The sequence below is a fragment of the Colletes latitarsis genome, chromosome 9 (assembly GCF_051014445.1).
Source record: "Colletes latitarsis isolate SP2378_abdomen chromosome 9, iyColLati1, whole genome shotgun sequence".
NCBI lineage: Eukaryota > Metazoa > Arthropoda > Insecta > Hymenoptera > Colletidae > Colletes > Colletes latitarsis.
In genome coordinates, this window is record NC_135142.1 from 24,913,982 (window position 1) to 24,935,175 (window position 21,194).

At 42.4% G+C, this 21,194-nt stretch overlaps 2 protein-coding genes across 4 annotated transcripts in view; both read left to right on the forward strand.

Annotated features, from left to right (window-relative positions):
* LOC143345509 (uncharacterized) overlaps positions 1-21,194 on the forward strand; it is a 219,690-nt gene that overhangs the window by 90,602 nt on the left and 107,894 nt on the right. The window lies entirely within an intron of this gene.
* The window catches only part of Pgant2 (polypeptide N-acetylgalactosaminyltransferase 2), a 228,222-nt gene that overhangs the window by 65,835 nt on the left and 141,193 nt on the right, over positions 1-21,194 (forward strand). Inside the window, exon 4 of one of the 3 annotated variants that reach the window (XM_076772693.1) lies at positions 15,491-15,549. The exons of 1 other annotated variant lie outside the window; for it this stretch is intronic. The gene's annotated coding sequence lies outside the window, so the exon portion shown is untranslated. Of the gene's footprint in view, positions 1-15,405; positions 15,550-21,194 lie in introns of those variants that run through there. One more of the 3 variants, XM_076772694.1, reaches the window with a different exon arrangement.

Here is a 21,194-nt window from a genome sequence, read left to right on the forward strand (position 1 = left end):
ATAAACGACGAATTTAGTTTCGTAAAAAGAATCGTGACCCATATGTTCAGTTAAAAATGAGTAAATTTTTCATTATGTATACAGTCTGAATTCAAATTTATTCAATCGCAACATAAGTACACGCGTATTCGTACGAAAAAATTGCACTCTTCTCGATCGTAGACATAAAATTTATGTGAATCTACGGCGTAACGTAAAACCAGGTTTTGGTTATTTCGCGGAACGTTGGAACCACGCGTACCAGATCGTGTAAGCGATCAATTGTTTGATGTCACGTGGTCGAATAAAAAAGTCGCGCGCGCGAGAGGCGAAGGGTTAATTCGCGCGAGTTGCACGGTGGAGTATCGGCGCGAAACAGCCATAATTCTGTCTGGTTGAACGCGGCAGTAGAATACGCCAACGCGGGGCCAGACGACGAGTCTCGAGACCGGGCAAATATTTCACGGCCGAGTGGACGGAAGTTCGTCGAGAGCCGGTATAATTGCATCGAAAAATTCGCGTCGCCTGCCGGCGAGTCGTGGAATCGAAATTAATAATTTCAAGAGCCCCGTCCCCGCGTGCCCTACCTCCGAACGCTATTTTATTCTCTCTCGCTTTCGAGCGCTGGTCTCTCGCCAGTCGTGTTTTTCTCGTTTACTTTTTCCCGTCGGCGTTGAAGAGGGATACCAAGGTGAGAACGGCAAGACCGTCGAGATTTCCTTGAATCTTCTTTGGCACGCGCTCGGTCGAGAGTCGGAAGAATAGACACGGCCTCGAGAGTCGAGGGACTCCGGCTGAAAAAGAAGAGAACGTCGGCGGGAGCCGCGAAGAAACGGAGAAAATGGGTCGAGGAACGGATTCGTTATTTTCTTTCGAGCTGTAGCGCCTCGACAGGAGAAATAAGTTGTGCCTGGAGAGCTGGATGTTATCGCGGCGACGTCTCGGATCGAGATAAAGCGGCCGTCCATGATAAATTGTATGGAAATCGCGTTCAGGTGTGCGTTTAACGAAATATGTATAGTCGTACGGGATCCTCCGCGCATCGCTGGGAACCCTGGAAGCGAGAAGATACGTTTTCGGTGACGTTCAAGTACCAATTATCGACGCGTCTTCCACTTCTGGATCGAACAAAATAATACATCTTTATTTAACGCGAAGAATGCACCAGAATTTGAAGAAAAATTACTCCTTGCTCTTGTTTTATTAAAATCGTTTAAGTATACAAATCGCCTTGTTAATATGCGTGATGCACGACTTCTCCGTAATATCATTTTTTTTTTTTCTGAAGCAATCCATTAGGGAATCTGTTGAGAAAGTCTGCGGGGGGTTTAATGAACGAAGAAATCATAAAACTGTTGCTATAGAGGAACAGCAACTGTTACACTGTTCGTACAGAAGCGACCGCTGGCAATATTGGAAAATAACTGCTTCAGATACTAGCGCGAAGGAAAATATTATTACAGGGCACGCGTGCTTGGGATTAGCAGTTACTTGAAACGACTAATATGAATTCGATCAGTTCGAAAAATTATTCTGATTCAAAAATTTGTCTTTTCCACCCTGTATTAAAAATGATCAGTTTTGAGCATTGTCCTTTTATGTGGACTAGATCTCCATCGTAGCAGGAGTCGTACGCGGAGTGCTTTGAAATAGAAGAACAATTTTTAACTTGCGGCCTTCTTCTGTCGATGAAAAGAAACTCTGAGTTGGAAAGTCTCTTTCAATAAACTTCCGCTTCGAGTGCTCTTAATCGGCTCCAACTCGATGTCGGAACAAAAAATTCAGCAGAATTTTCTGAAAAGATTCGAAGTTGGCTCCGGCAAAGGGCGCTTGACTTTGCTGAAGATGAAAGCAGATGTAACAGGAAAAAAAAGAGAAAACATACAGTTAAACAAATTTATGGAGAGTTTTGCGCTTGGACGATTCGTAATGGGGATTATTTTCGGGAATTTGGTACGAAAAACTACAGTAACTGTTATTTAAAAATTTATTATGATCGTCCATTATAACTTTGTATTATTTCTAAATTTTGCTTAACACGATGTCGATACAGCACAATATTCCAAAAGCTGTTTCGCGTTGTTAGTGGCACTCGAAGTAATTGGAAAAGAGAAGATTGGTAAAAAAAGCTTCATACAAAGTAGGGTGCCTTCAGCAGATCGTCTCGATCATTTTTCTCGCGTGGGATCGACCGAGACGTCGATTTATTACGGCCCAACCCTGGCTGTAATCGCGGGTCTGATAAACCGACGGCTACTACAACATGGAAGCGATCTTTCTCGAGCGAAACACGCTCGTAGATCGCAGTTAACACTTATCGTGCGTCAAGCTCTGCGAAAACGCCGCGATTTAACGATAATGGCGTGTTCAGGCCTCGTCAGGGAACAAGAACACGGTGTACCCTGTAAAATCTTGCGGTGTTTGGAGCTGCCTCGAGGATGAGAGCCCAATGACGTTCCGTCAACGTTGGACCAGCTTATTCCTTAATGGACTCCTTATTTCAGGCTAGATAATCATGATATTCCATTCGTGCTGTGTCTGACAGCTGTGGAAATTTCGATGACACGAGAGACTGAGATAAGAGAAGGTTCTTCAATTCGAAGCTACGCTATGTGTTTTTTACTCGATCTTGACAGAATTTTGGAATTTAAATTTAATTCGAAACCTTCTTACTTTGGTTCTAGCCATCTCCAGCCTATCAATATAAAAGATGAAGCAAAAATTATTATAATATAAGAATTTAAATACACGTCTGTTCCGAGTTGAATTTCATTTTTCGAGTTTTTATTTTCAAGCTCCCGAGGAATCGAGTTAAGGCAATTTGCATAGTTTTTGTTCCGTTCATTGTCTCGGGTCGTACCAGGGTTCTTTGTTGCAGTTCTTTAGAAAGTTTATTCGATTCTCGGACAAACGCCCAATTTGCCTCGCGTTTAAAACGAAATCTTGAACCGCGAATACAACTGACACACCGCGTGGCTTAAAATTTCAAGCATAAAGCATAGCGATGACGCGCGCCTATGTTTTAATATCAGCCCCGGTCTTATTAAGTTCGAGGGGGGAAACGTACGTAATTCAGAAGCAGAATCTTCTCGAGAAGCAGTTCGCCTACATTGATCCAAATCGGATCGGGTAAATTTTATTAGAATTCCATCGGTTTCATCGGCGTTCGAAGTCATTGCTAACGGAACTCAATTTTCCAACGAACTTCGTCCGGATGAGGAGGGAAACGAAGTTGCGTCGATAAGCACGATCGCGAGGAACGGGACCGTATTTAACGCGAATCAAAAACCATCGGGGGCGGTCTGAAGTGGTCGTTCCGTTGCTTCGCGATTCATGCAAAATTCGTTCGTGCTCGCGGAAGAAAGGCTCCGTTGTTAGGTTTGCAATCGCCTCGAAGTTCGGCGCGGCAAACTGTGGGATGAGAATTCGATAGGTCGGATCGTCGATGCGAGGGAAGTTGGAGCATCTGGGATCCCCCGCGATGGAACCAGGAAGTTCACCAGGATTCCTGATCGGACCCAGCGACGACGATCCTTGACCCGTTTCGATGTTTCGTCGAGACACGGCGGAGAACGATCCGTGAAATGGGAGTACAAAGTCGGGCAACAGCTTGAAAAATTCCGACATCTGGTTCGATTGCTATTGTCTGAACGGAACTCGGACGATCCGCGCTGATATCATTTCGAGTCTATCGTCGCGGAAGCATGAGAACGACGGTCACGAAATTTTCGAGCGCTCACGTACCTCGAAGAAATAACTTGTTCCACTCCTTCTTGCATCTACGCAAATTCGCTTGGAAGACTGAGTTTGTTCCTAGATGAACCGAGGCCAGGGGATCCCGACGACCTCAGCGATTCGAAATAACCCCGTAAAGTGGAATTTTGCACGATTTTGCGTCACGTTTGATCGAGTGTCCTTAATTACTTCGCTGAAACGTGGTATACTATAGACTATGCATCTTGTGGAAATTGCAACAATTAAATTCTTCTAATTAACTGATTAAAAAAATAAGTTTCTATCGCTTCTAATTGCTCCATAAATTTACGAAGGTTCGTAAAAATCGGAGGAATGTTTCGCAAATGTTAGAAAATTTCATTGAATGTCAGATTCTCCGATTCTCGGAGCTACTTTCACATTTTCTCGTGCCATTTTCATCGAGATGGAATTGCATCGAGAAATCGAGGTACGCCCCACGTTCTGTATTCCTTCGATACCGAAACAGAAAGACGACGCTGAAAATCTGTATTCGGAAATATAACCCTCCGGTTTTTTGACGTTTGTGACGCGACGTTGATAAGTGTCCCCTGCTTAAACGTCCTTTCTGCCCCGTAAGAAGGATTCGATTGGACGTCCAAGGAAAACGATGAAACCTCGTTCGACAAGAAAGGCTCGAATGAATCTTTATCGATGGCGGGCTCAGCCGGGGTGAATTCGTTTGCTAGTAGAGCAAACGCTCTTCGGTCCCTGGCACTCGACGATCCTTCATTCACGGCCGATTGTGAAACGAAAAGAGAACCCTCGATCTCTTTCAATGTCTCATCGACGCGCCAGAATCGCCCCGTCATTCTTACACAGAGATTTATTATTGACACTGTTACGAATGATATCGAAATCCGTGGTATTCCGATGATTTTATACATAATATATTAGTTATCTAAACCTTCGATTATGTACAAGATCTTATCGTTTAAAATTTTAATATTTGGTATATTGAATTCCACGCGAGTCAATGGTCAGCCGTGCAAAATTATCTGGGTAATTAATTCTCTTTTAAAATATTTCTAATCGAGTTGATGTTACTTTTCCAGAACTTTACGCATGGTAATTTTATGTCGAATGATTCGATGAAGAATATGAATCATACTATGAAATTACTTTCGATATTAGCAGCTGACAGCGCTGTTTACCAATGTCAAAGTTCACTTCTCGAGATAGATTGTTTCGCGAGAAAATGTAGAATATAAGAATGAGAGCATACGTACCAACGATACTAACCTCGATTATTGTCCGTGAATTTTTGACGATTTGTCAAACTAAATGCAGATTTTACTCGTTAATTATTAATATCCACAAGTATCGAATAAAAGACTTGAACTATGGTATCTTTTATTTTATTCTTTGTTTCATACATTTTTCTGGTTGTTGAAATACACGAATCCAATAATTAATTTTCCGTCGTTGATGGATATTAATTGTCAGTAATATTACTAAAAATCGATGGTGGAAAGTAACCACAACAATTTTTCACCGTCGACATTGGTTATCGATAGTCAAAATAAAATTCTCATCTTCGATAATGGCTACTGGTAATAAAAAGAAATCTTAATCATTTATAATTACTCGTAACCCGAATTGAAAATGTAACAAATAGCTGTTATTTTTGGTCTCCGAGATTTAACAAACGGAAAGAGTGGGAATGATCTCGGAGAATTGCGCAGAAAAATAATTGCAAGAATTTTTGTCGCCGAATGGCTCGCAGTTCTCCAACAATTGGAATATTTTCGCGAGCGAAAAAGGTCTGGGCGTGTGCGCGGTCTGCGTCAAACGATGGAATAATTTAACGACACTAGTGGAAATTCGTAGAAAACCTGGTCCACCGACGGTTATCGTAGGCAATAATAAAAATTCCATACGCCGGGGAGCAATTCTCCGCTTTCGTTTCGGTTATGAGACGGTCACTTCGTGAAAACTATATGGGCGTATCTCTGCAATAAATAAGCATCATTTAGGTGACAATCTTTTCTTTCACGCGGGTCTCGAGAATGTATTTTTACCGACACACAGTTTATTTATTCTCGTCGCACATAAGGGCTAGGAATATATACATTTCGAAGTACCAGAAGAGATCCCACCTGTATCGAAACGAAGTCTCTTCGTGTCCCGATAGGTAGACGGGCCAAGAAACGTTGATTGGTACTATCGTCTTCATCCGTGCCACGAATCTCCAGTTCAGAAAATCACGGGACTAACAAGACTCAACATCTCCAGGATCTCTTGTACCTTCGATTGTACAGGATGATCTTCCATCGATATCCGGTTGGAAATACGTCAAGCACTCTCGATTTCTCCACACAGTTCCTCTGAGAATTGTAGGAACGTAGAACGTATTCCCAGATTCTGCAATTAACCGACAAAGGGAAGTTTCATTGATTGCTGGGAAAGTGTTTCCACGAAAATAGAATCGAAAATAAAAAGTGTTATTAAACCGGTGGAACGAGTAGCTTAAAAAGTTCGCAGACAACGACGGTGTACAAAACAATTATTTCAGCGCGGTTACGTTTCAAAGTAACGACGAATACTCTTTTCGAAAACGACTTTATTCCGAGCTTATGGAAGTTAACGAGGCTCGAGTATCGGCTCGTCCACGCGACAAAAACCGTGTCGCGCGTGTCTTTCGAACGGTGACCGTCATAACCGTGGTAGTTGTTGGACCGGAAATCGCTGGTCACGAGCTCGTTCAATTACGGGAGCTGGCAATTTTCTCCACGGTGCTGTTAAAATACAGGGAATCTCCGTAGAGTAATTTTACGTCGAATCGTTCGCTTTTCTTGCGGTCACTGCCCAGGGAATCTTGTTGCAATTCATACACGGAAAAGGTAACGAGCAAAAGTCCCAAAAGAAGTTCGTAAAAACGTTGAATTTTTCTTCGTGCAAACATAGACGATAACCGGTGGCCGCTGAGTATTTTCATTTTCACGGCAACGAATTTCGCGAGCGTTGATAAGCTTCCTCTCCCGTCGTATCTCGAGTCGTTCACATTATACCTGCTCCTCCAAATACGCGAAGTTAGTTCCCAGTGTCTCGACGATCACGAAGCTCCTTTCTCAGCAAAGTTTTTTCCGTCCTCTCCGTTTCCAGCCAGTCCCTACGAACATTCCTGCAGTCCTTTCGCGTCTCAAAGCCTTACAACCGCGTTCGCGCCTCGTCTTTTCTTATTTTTCGTCGCGTTAGATGACCCGAGCCGCGCGAAAGTAATCTAACTTTCGATGGCCAGAACTTCGCGCGTCCGACATTCCCGTTTACTCGGTTCCCGCGGGTCGCGCGACGCGGTTCATATATCGTCTGTATCGAGAGGTGTACATCGATTTCTCTTCTCGGTGAACGCTCGGCTCCGGTCCGAAAGTGGGCCGATCGCCAGCGCAGCTACGACCTTAATGGCACGTGATCTCCCGTTCCCTTTGCGTACCATTAACTTTCTAAAGAGATCAAACGATCCTTACGGTATCACTTTGTGTTCCACGCTGGTGAGAACAGGGTTAAGGGGGCCCTAACTTGGACCGTTCCTTCGTTAGACAACGTCTCTTCATCGATTACGCCACTGCCACTCTAGTTAAAAATTCAATCTTTCTTTTAAATTACAGGCCTCCTTTTAATGTTCCTTTTAAGATTCTTTGGCATTTTGCACAACGCTTATTCCCTTCATTATTTGTGTTAGCTTCGAGGCCAGACTGAGGAGTAGCGTTCGATAATTTCAAATAAGAGAAGCAAGTAAAATAAAATAAATTTCTGTTTTACGTCATAAAATTGAACGTGAGGTAGAAATGGCTATGATTTTAATTTTTGAATGTACTATCTTCAAGAATACGTTTACACAGGGAGTAATATCCTCTGTCCAGGGACGTTCGCCACCGGAACTTAATGTAATTAAGTTGAGCATACAGGAATTGAATTAAAATACAATCGAGTCATCTGCTCGTAAAGTTGATTACATTTTCCCCGTGCCCTTTGTAGGGGGTAGTCTGCGCTCCGCCCGTAAACAAATTGGCCACGAAACCCCGGGGGCTCTTAAACGAATTATTCCATAAATTCGACGCCAGAATATTTTTCAAAGCTGACTATTTTTTTAGCGAGATTTATTATGAAACACAGCGTTGCGTAAACTTCGTCTGTAACTTTAAATAGAATTTTTTTCAATTTGCACGATCCTAAACAGCCTATAAGAAATCATAAGATCAGACGATTAAAAATCCAACGTGACTTCATATCGTTCATTTACAACTCCGTCAAAGTAAATTTTCCAATTAGAGTTTCTATTAACCATTTGTACTCCAAGAATTGTTCTCAATATGAACGACTAGCAGCTTGAACGCAATTTCGTGATCTTTTTCCTCGCGAAATTTAAAAATGCTTCGTAATTTTATTCCTTGGGTTGGTTAATTCAGTTTGTGTTACTGTAAATTAAATTCGAACAGAGTTGTGTCCATATTATGCATGTCAATAGCTAGTTCAGTCGAGTAATTTATTGCACAAGAACGATTGGACTTCGTCGAGTTGGAATTCATAAAATATTTCATCTGGATAGGAATATTCAAATTCAAAATTTTGCACAACGAAAGTGCAGATGAGTATTTTGTCCTTCGACTTGTTAATAATTTGGATGGATCGAGGTATCGACTCGGCTGGCTCGATCGAAATTGCAGTTAATGTAGGAAACGGCGGACGGGCCGTTAGGTAACCGAGATCCATCGAAAGTTTTGGCGAAGCGTAGCTCGAAACGAGACAAGACTTCCTCCGTAACACCTCAAAGGTTTCTACGGTGGCGGCTCATTCCCTGGAGGGTGTTAGAGGGACGAAGATGAAGCGGAGTTATTCGTGCGACCTGATCTTGTGTACAGAAGCTTTCCCGTGTAACGAGTGCGCTTCCAGTTACAGTCCTTTCGGAAACTCGAAGAGCAACGGGGAACCTTTTACCCGAGATCTTGGACCCGGTCGTTGAAGTAGCTGTAATGTATGTTTGTACGGACGGTCGTCGTGTTGTTCCGTGCACCTGGGATGATCGACCGGCTTAAAATCGAACGATCGATAGATTGCCTTGGCGCGACAATGTTTATGGGAAATCGATACGCGTTAGGATGAAAGATAGGAGGATCAGACGCAAGTTAATCCCTCGACTTCCAATTTAATTTGAGACCGCGCGCGCCCGTAGCGAGCCACTGAATTTATCACATACCCGGGACGCACGTAAATACCAGTCGACGAACCGGAATAAACTGATAAGATTCATCTCCTTCCCTCGTAGAAGAAACATAAATAATATTAAAAATGATTAAACCACATTTACTAAAGATCCAAATGAAAGGTTGAGTAAACAAACCCCCACAGTTTTTATGATCTTACGTGTTCCTTAAATTGCATATTCTCTTGACACAATGATCCATGGAGTTCCCATTAAATTTAATTTGTGAAATATTTTCCTAAATTTGATATGCCTAACCAGGAACTGCACCGATATCTGTGAACGTGGATTCCCGTGATCACGGTTCTGTTCGAGTCAGGAAACGAACCTGCGAATCTTAGTGTCCAACCTGATAGATAGCATTTGCAACGCCACTTATCTGTGCCCCTTTCACTCGACCGCGCGGTGTTGATGAAGATACATTGTTACGGCTCGCATGCGAGGCGATCTTATATCGTCAGCATTGAACAGCGCCAATATAATGGCCCCGAGGCTTCGCGAAATTGCCGTAATGGGGTCATCATGAAAATTGACCATTTCCAACGTAATTGCGATCGCATCTGGCGATTCTCCTGCGCCGAATTCTGCTGCGTCTGCCGAAGTGGTTTCCAAACTTTCCGACAGCCGCATCACCCCTCGAGGAACAAAAGAAAATTTCTGCACCGTCACTCTTACAATCGTTAAGCTTGGTCCATTAATATATTAATAGAAAAATATATTTATATTATCCTCTCTTGCACTCCCTATTTTTAAAGACTAACTCTATTTATATATATTATTTTCCGAACGATCAATGCGTCCATAGTAAGAGATTTTTAAATTGTCCACGCTTTGTCTACGTTAAATTCCTTTTCTGTAAGGTTCGCGTCGGGGAAGCTACGAAGTAAACGTTTCGCGGGATATTGACATGTCGCGTGGAAAGATATCTGCTTTAATACGAAGAGGGTAGCATTGAATTCCTCAACCTTTCACCCCCTTTTCGTCCGACTTTTCGCGGCGTCCCATTCATCGAGCATGCTGACACACAGAGGCTGCTAGAGTTCGATGGCTCGTAATGTATTGGATCGTTTGTACGTGTGTTCCGCGTACGTGCGCGGACAAATCTGTGTGGTAGTTAGTTGTGCTAGAGTGTTGATCTGCGAGGGCGGCAGAGTATTCCATTGCCGCTTCTATTTTGTTGATATTGGCTGGCTTCTGGCGATATTTCTGCACGAGTTGAGAGACCTGATGATATTTCTCTCTCGGTTGAGCCCCGATGACGCTTCTCTTAAGTCGTTTAATCCGCTCTTCCTGAATCGAATTGTTTAATACACTTTCTCGCTGTTCAGGAGTTTAAGGTACATACTCGCAACTGCTAGCGACTAATCCGTGGGATCGATCGTTAAGGCAACCATCGATGGCCCACGCTCTACACTTTCGATCGAAACCGTTTCTCTATCTTTTCTATTCGCGAAGATGTTTGCCAGCAATAAGTTAAATTGGAGTTAGCGATGGATCAAGAGCGTAAACTTGAATGCGCTGGATCGCGAATAATTAGCTTGTCTCTGTTAGAGAATACATTAGCATGCATCAATCTAAAATAAACAAGCATATCCGGCGACGGGATGCATTAACGTTTCCTGGCGTCCTTTATCTTCGCGCTTAACTGCTCGACGTTCGTCAGTCATGCTCTTACCTCTAAGTAGTGCTTCCAAGTAAGTTACATATTATTATAAGAGTAAGTGACCCACTGAGTGGGGGGCAGAAGTTTACGAATCGACTGGAGTGACAAGAGCTGGGTCTATACTAACACAAAGTCAAAGTCAGTAGCAAGTTTGCTTTAACTTGTAAAATAAAGGAAAACGCGATATTTTTAAATTAAACCTGATTAAGAGTTTCTCACGCTCGACCATGAGCTAGTAAGATTGGCGAATCTGCATTTACCTTCAATCGAACATGAATATGCAAGGAAAATCAGACTCTTTGAATATTCCCTATCTTTGATGAATTGTTTCAACGTCGATTCTTCGATTCGTACAAAGTTTCAACAATGAAATTCGATATTGTTTCCAATTTGAAAATCATTTAGGGGGGGGCGACGCATTTTCCAAGTATCCAGCTTTGTGTAACTCGAGCAGGGGAATGATTTTCCGCGAGAAAAAAAGGAGAAGCGGCCGTCAGAGACGACAAAACGAGGGGAACTCCATCCCGGGAACTAATCTCCAGAAAATACCGAGTAATCGATGGAGCGTCCGGATAAAACGAATTGGAGCGTTACGTTTGGGCCCCGCCGCCCATTTCCGCGGGCGTCCCGTCCTCTTCCATCGCTTGGAAATACTTGGTGCGCGAACTAAACGAGGAAAACGAGCGATCTTTGCGTCTCACGTCTCGATCGGGGGCTAAAGCGAAGAAACACCGGGCCGGTTAAGCCTCAGAAAATTGAGCGAACGTCTGGGAAAGCGCCGCAGCTTCCTCTTCGTTCCTCCGGGGCTGTCTCGACGCTACTTTTTGACAGTTTCGTTCGAGTTATTTGCGACGGGTGAAGTCGATCAAAGAACTATTGACTTTTGAAAATCTAAATACCCATGATTATTGTTTGGACGCGTTAAGAGTTACAAACTGGGACTAAAAGTTGTAAATAACGTATAAAGACTGGATTTTATAGATGAAAGAATTAGATAATTGTTGCTCTTCGTAAAACGTAAATATATTTAACATTGTGGTCTATTCGAGCAATATATTTCGTAAACGTTGTCGACCTTTATAGTGCGGTCCTCGTCAGGTTAAGCCTCGGAAAATTGAGTGGGCGTCTGGAAAAAGAGTCACTACATTTCTACCCTTCGTATTTCAACGCTCGAGTTTCCTTTTCCAAGAATACTGGCTCGGTTTTCTGATTAGATCCTTCGGAATCTATGCAAATAGCTCTTCTTGTTAAATCAATTTATGTGAAAAATCAGTTGCCCGCGAGAATCCGAATATTTCTGAACGCGGACCAACGAAGGATCGTTCGAACCATCTGTCTAATATGCGAAAGGACGTCTCGAAATTTGAATGTATTCTCAATGGTTCCTTCCTCCTTCGTTGATAGTTCCGCGATTTGTCAATGTTGTGCGTGCAAACTTGAGACAGTAGAAGTCCGCAGAGCAGAACTAACAAGTTTGCGAGTTCACGGGCTTGCGAGTTCGCGAAGGGGAAAACGTTTCTTCGGGCACAAATCACCTACACCGTCGAGCAGTTGTACGTACCTTTGGTTCAAAGGTGCTTTGAGTTCAATCGTCGGTGTTATTTCTGGAAATAAGTCTAGTCACGAAACGAACCAACGTTTCGTTTATAAACTATTCCCAAAGTTTGTCTACCCGGTCTCGCGACAGAAATTACACGAGAATCGTCGCAAGCTTTTCATTAGGTCTACCAGAGATTGCATCGATATTACGAAAACACAATCTTCCAAATATTAATTCTTACATACGCATATTTCACTTTATACAGGGGGTTCGACCACCCCTGGGAAAAATTTTAATGAGGGATTCTAGAGGCCAAAATGAGACGAACATCAAGAATACCAATTTGTTGATGGAGGCTTCGTTAAAAAGTTATTAACTTCAAAAATTTCAAATCGTTCTGGAAAAATTATTTTCAGTTTCGAGGGTCAATTACAATCATTTTTGGTGAATAGACATACCCCCGAAATCCTACCCACTTGCTAGAAAAAAATTCAGTACGGTCGAAACTTTAAACGTTAACAACTGTTTAACGAAGCCTTCATCAACAAATTGGTGTTCTTGATTTTCGTCTTATTTTGGCCTCTAGAATCCCTCATTAAAATTGTTCCCAGGGGTGGTCGAACACCCTGTATAAGTACTCAGTTTCATCTTGCCACATTTTTCTCTTGTTTCAAAGAATTTCATTCGAATTGATTTACAATAGCATCGTAGATCTTCGAAAAGCACTTTTGAAGAACGGTCCAATTAAACAAGGACATCTTCCATGGGGAATGCCAGTCTTTTCGGGTCGTATCGCGTTTAATCCGAGTCACGGCGTTCAACGGTGAAGTCGTGTTTAATTCTAGGAAGTCGAGGGCTGCCTTTACGTTTACTTCTGGCACGGCTGAAGTGTCTTACAATCACCGTGGAGAGAATACCTCTCCTGCGAGGGAAGAGTGGCTTGTGGAAGCTCGAGTACGTTCCAGACATCGGTAGGATCGATTAAATGACACCCCGGAGAGACGGGATTTAGGAGGTGAAACTTTCTTCCATGGGATTTCTCCGCGGCGAAGAAAAGTTTCCCTCCTCTGGCCAAGGTTACTTGTTTAACCCTCGACCGACTCCGCGGCAAAAATGCATTTCATCGCTGATGTTTTATTTATTTACTCGCATATCATTTTTGCTAGACAATAAAGAAAATACACGAGTGTCTACATACGCTGGGTGGTCCATTTAAATCGAGTCGAATATCTAAAATATGGGTTAGGAAGAGGGATGGTTTATAGAAACCTTGTATACATTTTTGCAAAATTTTATTTGTCCTGATATCTGCAGAGAATGGTAAAATGTAGGAAGGTATAAGCATCCGTGTGGACCAATAAGCGCGGAGTGAATTTGATTATGTTACATCGTAAACAATGCGAAGGAAGCTTTCATTCATTCGCGCATTCTGTCTATCCATCTATTCATCCGTCACTCATCATCCAATCGACCCATCAACACATTATTCCACGTTACAATACTGTCAATAACTTTGGCGAATGTAGAAGCAGGAACAAATAATTTCTCTATCGCCGTAGCGTTTGAATAATAGCGCCTAAATTATCAGAAATTCTCTTACACATGAAATTCAGTAACTTTCATTTGTATCGACGAGTATTGTTATTGAAAATTGAATAGAGATTTTACCATTTAATCGGAAGTTCTGATACGTGTCTTCTATTTTACAACTCTGAAACCTTGTCGCGTTATTGATAAAGAAAAACTATTTTATTTTTTATTTTTTTCGTTACAATGGTCTTTAATTAGGAAATATATTGCAATGATGAAAGGAAAGAATCATTTACTATACCAGCTACTATAATTTTTGCTGTAAATTGTGGGATAAAACTGAATCATAAATTGCAGAAAAGGACTTTTACAAGAATTTATTCAAGAAACACTATTCTACAAATTCGTTTAATGTTTTCCTTCGGGAAATTTGGACCTGTCTTGCAAACTTCAGCGTTTTAATTCGTACGTTCTTAATCAACCTATTGTTCTATTTGCTATTTTGATGAAATTTCTCGAATCTTCCAAACCTTGAAACGATATTTATTCCATAGTGTCTTTAATAGTTTGCACCAACTCCGTGGGAAACTTTCTCGTCTTTCTTTACGTTATAAAACAATTAACATTCTGCGACGCTTAGACAACCTATTCATGCGAAATTAGTCGATGTACTTGAACTAGGTGCGCGTGGAATTCTAGCAACGGCGTTATTGGGTAATATTTAGGGGGTAATGAAGATTTAGAGATTCGTCACGGTTCGCTGGCAGCTAACGTGCGTAAACCCATTCGTTGTTAGATTGAAACGCGTGCAACCATGCTTCAAATATGTCGAACGATTAATTCCATATCCCGGAACCTCCGAGTAAACGCTACAAAAACTAAAATTGACATTCGACAAAATTTACAATAGTATTAATAACAATCTAGCGACGAATGCAGGAAACGAAAAATGTATTCAACGGGCATTGAAAAATAAAATGCAGTTCATTAATCAAACGAATAATGCACCATCAAAATCTATTTTCACTCCTCGATGATAAATCACAATTAAAGAAATAACGAGCAATGGCTGCAGGAGTATCCAATAAGACGATCCCTGGCCCTGCAGTTAATTCTCCGAAACGTAATTCGTTGGAAGATATTACAGTTAACGTTCTCGAAAAACTAACCGGTCATCGAAAGCTCCCTCCAGGCGCCCCGTTAAATCATCCCCCGGCTGGCAAATAACTCTGCCTCGGCGGGGAAGCTTTTTTTCTTTTTTGAATAAAGCTACGGTACGTCCGTGGAATTGGCTATCCGCCGACTCGTGAGAAGCAGCCGTAAGATTTCTCCAGGGCGGACCGCATGAGCGCGCGTACACCACTCCCGTAGCCGAGAAGGGTGGATTAGGTCGGTTTAACGTGCGATCCTGGGTAAGGGGTGGAGACGTCTCAATCGCAGACGCGTCAAGGGGGATCTCCGCGCTGAACGTTGCTCCTGAAGGCCCGTTCGGATGGAAGCGACGATTAATCGAGACGCCAAGAGACTGGCTCCGCGAACCACCCCTCCTGAATTTCCTTACGCCATCGACCGTGCGTCTTCCTCCCTCGCGCGTTCTTAACCCCGTCATTCTTCTTCGGCGTTACTGTTTCGATTTCGAGCCTTCCTGCCTTCCGCTGCGCTCCTCGAGGAATTAGTCTCGATCACTGATCCTGAATTTTTTTGGTACACTGGTTTCGAGCCACCCCGTGAACCATGAGAGTGAATTTATTAGATTTAAAATATCGTAACTTATCGAAAAACTTTTGATTACATACTAACACGTTTATTCGTCTGCTTACAGGTGAGTCGACTACATCGTGTGACTGAATCGTTTTACCGTGATCGATGATCAACGTATCCGTAAGTGATTCCACGTAACGCGTTTTATACGATAATTCATTAATTATCGCAGTCCCGCTGTTTATCTGCGACTGATTTTATTTGCTCGCTTAATGGCTTCCCAACATCCCCCGTCGCAGTCGTTAATACATTGAATTTACGATGGTTAATGAAAGCGTTCCGGCTATCGCCCGGCGGAACAAAATCTCCAGAACGTGTAATTATCAAATGTTTTAAATCCACTCGACTGTAGATAACGAATAGTATCGCTTATAATTATTTACGTTAAACCAGCTACGCTGAACAAATATTTGTTAACAGTCAATTTCATGCGATATACAGTTCGGCGCTGTACAATGGCAACCATAATCGTGGGCATTCAGTGTTTGAGTTCAATTGTGCTTGTTTGCTTCGCGAAATTCTACGTCGCTGTCGGTGCATGGTACTTTGTTCAATTCGTGGCAGTGTTTGGTCGGATCAGTTTATAGTCCGTAATAACATTGAATATTTCAGTAAGCAGATTAAGTGTTAACCACCTTTAGTCAGCAATATTTAACACGCGAGCGTTAAGAGTATTAGAGGCAAATGGATATTACGATAAATTATGGTTTGCGTTTCGGCCCTCGCGAGACTCCCCTTTGGAGCCCCTACTTATTTAATTTACTAGGTAAATAGAATTAAAACACAGTGAACTCCGAGTCCATTCCATAAATATTTTTTTCAGAGTCGTGGACTTTTGGTTTTTAATAGATATCAATATTGATAAATATCAAATTTAGAAATGGTAGAACGAAAAATTCGATCGGAATCCTCGTATTGGAACGGGGAATAATTATCGCCTCGTTCGGTTTAATTACATTTTCGCGCGGAGCACCGATGAATCGAGTGTTTAAATTTTTGTCGCGACGTTTCGGTGAATTTTTCCGACGTCGAGGCAAACAGGCAGACGTTACGGCTAACTGGAGCGTCAATTTTCCCAGCGTAATTACGTGCACGCGCGGAGAGCCCGGGGTCCGCGTCTTGTCACGGCGACGCCGTGGAAACATCGAGGCTGGAATCTCGCCAATCTTTCTCCCGGTGGCTTTGTTGCGTGCGGCAATTACGCGAGCTTCCACGTCGCTTTGTTCCCTTGACTTTTGCTCGTGCAGATATAATACGTCACCGACGACGCGATTCCGATTCTCTCCTTTGTTCGGTTCAGCGGCTCCTATATTTCTCGATATCACGGCTCCTGGACGACCGTGCCAAACGGGACGCTCCACGTCGAAACGGAAAGCCAACTGTTTCGCGGAAAAATACGAGGTCGTCGACCTCTGCCGTTCGCGGATCCTCCAGCACCCTCCCCCACGAATTGGGAACTCTTGACGCTGCATTGCGACTTTTGCTCCGCTGTAACCCGAGTATCGTTAGCGCTCCCACATTCTTCGGCTCGTGGCTGACCTACGACCTTACGCTTCCTCGTTCCCCACAGTCTCAAGATCGAGACGCGATAAACAAGGACTGCGGCGAACGATATCTGGGTTAGGATTCGAATTTTCTCGATTGAAATCCGGCCTTTGTTTGCACAGATAGAAATGCTCGAGGTCGCCGAAGCCCCTGCCAGAGAACCACTCTGTTCGAGGAACGCGGATCCTGTAAAAAAAAAACAGATCAGCCTAACGATCGAATGGCAGAGATAGCGAGTTTCAGTTAATTTCGTTCCCAGCTACGTGACACGGTTGGAAAAAACAACTGCAGCGATGCAACTGGAATCGTATCTGTAAGATAGACACAAAACGCTATACAATTCTTGGTGTTATGGAAAGCCCATAAAACGTTCGATATAACGCGTACCGTCGCTTCCGAAGCAAAGACACGTATAACAATAGTTATTGCATACTAAATTCCGGAATTTCTACGTCCCATATAAATTCTCGATAGAACCGACAGTAACCGAGATATCGACTCTTTTTGTTCAACACGAATCGATAAGGCGTAATAAAATTCGTTAAGTACGAATTATGGAGACGTGAAATCGAGCGTGTTAACGTGCAATATTAACGGGTCATCGGATAAATTCTTTCGAATCGATCGGGGGCAGTTTATTCCTTTCGCTCGTGGGAAAAGGAGCAGAAAGATATTCAGGCGAATAACGACGGGACTTCTGGTTGCAGCGTAGCTCGAGGACGAGGCGTCCCGCGGTTCGTTACACGAAAACGAAGCCGAGGGCGAGCCCGTATCGGGCCGCGAATTGGAAACGCGCCAGTTTTTCCATTCCGCGTGTATTTTTCACCTGCCTGCGACCGGGCTTTTGTTCCCTGCCAGGCAATTACGCCCGACTGTGTGCACGGTCCGCGTAGGAGACGCGAGCACAGTCGACGGCGCCGGGTTTTGTTTCGATTCGCGCACGCACGTCCCGAAATTCCGCGAGCGCTAGGAGAGGCTCGTTTAGGACCCTTTGTGCACGGCTGCTACGCTCTCAAAAAGAGATCGACGATATATTCTTTGCCGCGTCACCCTGTCGGACAGGATTTTTTCCTTTTTTTCCAACCCCCTTTTCCCGTCGTCGATGTTTCCTGTTCTTCTTCCCCGCGTTTGACGCGCCCCCGTGGCCCGTTATTCGCCACGCGAACTCTTTACGGTCTTTTTCACTCGCATGAAATTGGGTCCACGGAAATTCTAGACCTCCGCGCGGTGGACCAGAATGCTAAGGGGTGAAACCGTCCTGAAACGTTCTAACCTTTCCATGTCGTCCTGGAAACCAGCCTTTGAAACGAATTACGCGCGATTCTTGGGCCGGCAATAAAGCGACAGTGAGAAGAAATTAATAATAATATTCTTGTTAACCCTATTACAAGTTCTCTTGAGCGACATAAAAGTTTACAATTAACCCTCTTTTTAATCTGTATCTTATGTGCGTCTTTTTTAGAGTCTGTTCTTATTTGGTATAAAGGCGAACAGTGAGGGTCAAGAAGGACCCATAGTTGGCCTTCTGCATCGACTCACTGAAAGTTGATATTATACAGGGGGTTCGACCACCCCTGGGAAAAATTTTAATGGGAGATTCTAGAGGCCAAAATAAGACGAACATCAAGAATACCAATTTGTTGATAGAGGCTTCGTTAAAAAGTTATTAACAATTAAATTCAAAAATTTCAAATCGTTCTGGAAAAATTATATTTACTTGCAGGGGTCAATTGCAAGCATTTTTGGTGAATACACATACTTCCGAAATCCTACCCATTTTCGAGAAAAGAATTCGAGTAAGTGGTGAAAGTTTTGGGTGAAAAAAAAGACTTTCGAATCGTCTTGGAAAAATTATTTTTAGTTGCTGGGGTCAATTGCAAGCATTTTTGGTCAACAGACATACCCCCGAAATCCTACTCCGTTTCGAGAAAAAAATTCGAGAAGGTGTGAAATTTTTCGACAAAATTCAAAAATTTCAAATCATTCTAAAAAAATTATTTTCGGTTGCGAGGGTCAATTACAATCATTTTTGGTCATTACACATACCCTCGAAATCCTAACCATTTTCGAGAAAAAAATTCCTTACCGAAAATATAATTTCTGGCCAAGAATGTCTGCCCGAATTTTCATGCGAATCTTTAAAACATCATAAGTTCTGAACGGATTGGACGATTTTAATGTTTAAAAAAGCAAACTACGCGTATTTTGATGGAGAATATGTACACATCGCAAAAATATTCGAAAAGTTGGTCCTTGACCCCGCAAAATGAGAAAAACTCCATAAAAATGGTCCGATTTTCAAACAGCCATAACTCCTACAATTGTGAATATATTTCAATGAAACTTTTTCCTGAAGTAGAGCTCACGGGTACCTACAAAAAAGTATTAGATAACTTTTCTGTAGGACGTCAAACGAAATTATTAAAAATCATAAACGAATTTTTAAGAAAATAAATTTTTCGACGAAAAAAAAAATTTTCAAATCATTCTAAAAAACTTATTTTTGGTTGCGGGGGTCAATCACAATCATTTTTGGTCATTACACATACCCCCGAAATCCTACCCACTTTCGAGGAAAAAATTCAGTATTGGCGGAACTTTAAACTTTAATAACTTCTTAACGAAGCCACCATCAACAAATTGGTATTCTTGATTTTCGTCTTATTTTGGCCTCTAGAATCCACTATTAAAATTTTTCCCAGTGGTAGCCGAACATCCTGTATAAGTTTATTAAGAATTAATAAACTTATATAAGTTTATTTAAGAAGAAAGTTATTAAGAAGATTGAATAAATTCCGTGTGAACCGGGTGTAAAGTCGAAACGGTTCGTCTCGGAAAATCCGTGAAAACGTGAACGTTTTGCGTAACGCGTGCATCGTGGATGCGTTCCATGTTCCTTGCGAAAGTTTCGCGAAAGGCTACATAAATCTGACGGTCGTTCCGCAGATAGCGATCTCCATTTCACTTTCAGGCGGCCTCGCGAACACTGTGACCCAGCGATATCCAGTGCCCAACGCGGGAACAGATTAGAACGCATTAAACCGTCGTGAATTAATGCGAGCCGTCAATGAATCGCGCACCGTATTACTCGTATAATTACGCAGCCCGATATTTCATCGTTCCCGCGCTCGATGCACTCGCAGCGAGGCGTCGGGATATCGTGCAGGAAGACATTCGTTGCAATTAATATCTTTCCCTCGGGATCTCTGCCTATTATCTTCTGCCGTTGTCTTCAGATCGTGTTGAAATTTCGAATGGACGAGACGATGGGATCTGTCGCGATAAAGCTCGCGAATATCAGTCAGTCCGGGCGTGCACGAGATGGCGACGGGCCTTGTCTTTCGCCGATGGCTCGCTGCTCCTGCAATAATTCAAGAATGTGACGCGACAGGAAGCGATAAAAGTTTTAGAGATAAAAGCACAGCCGAGGTATACGAGTAGACCTTACACCTTACGGGCTAGGTGGAGACATTTTTCGGTGAAATTGAGAAGTTTCAAATCATTCTGGAAAAATTATTTATGGCTGCGGGTGTCAAACGCAATCATTTTTGGTAAATACACATACCCCCGAAATCCTAACCATTTTCGAGAAAAAAATTCCTTACCGAAAAACTAATGTCTGACCATACATCATATTTTTCCCTTAAATTTCATGCGTATCTTTAAAACGTCATAACTTCTGAACGGATTGGACGATTTTAATGTTTAAAAAAGCAAACTACGCGTATTTTGGTGGAGAATATGTACAAATCGCAAAAATATTCGAAAGGTTGTTCCTTGACCCCGTAATGTTAGAAAAACCCCATAAAAATGGTCCAATTTTCAAACAGCCATAACTTCTACAATACTGAATATATTCCAATGAAACTTTTTTCTGAAGTAGAGCTCATGGGTACCTACGAAAAAGTATTAGACAACATTTCCGTACAGCGTCAAGCAAATTTATTAAAAATCAAAAATGAATTTTTAAGAAAAATCGACAGTGCCTAAATCTTTCGGCGAAATTAAAAATTTTCAAATCTTTCTGAAAAAATTATTTTCGGTTACGAGGGTCAGTTACAATCATTTTTGGTAAATACACATACCCCCGAAATCCTACGCAGTTTCGAGAAAAAAATTTAGTAAGTGGACAAATTTATCGACGAAATTAAAAATTTTCAAATCGTTCTAAAAAAATTATTTTTAGTTGCGGGGATCACACAAAAGCGATAAATTCAGCC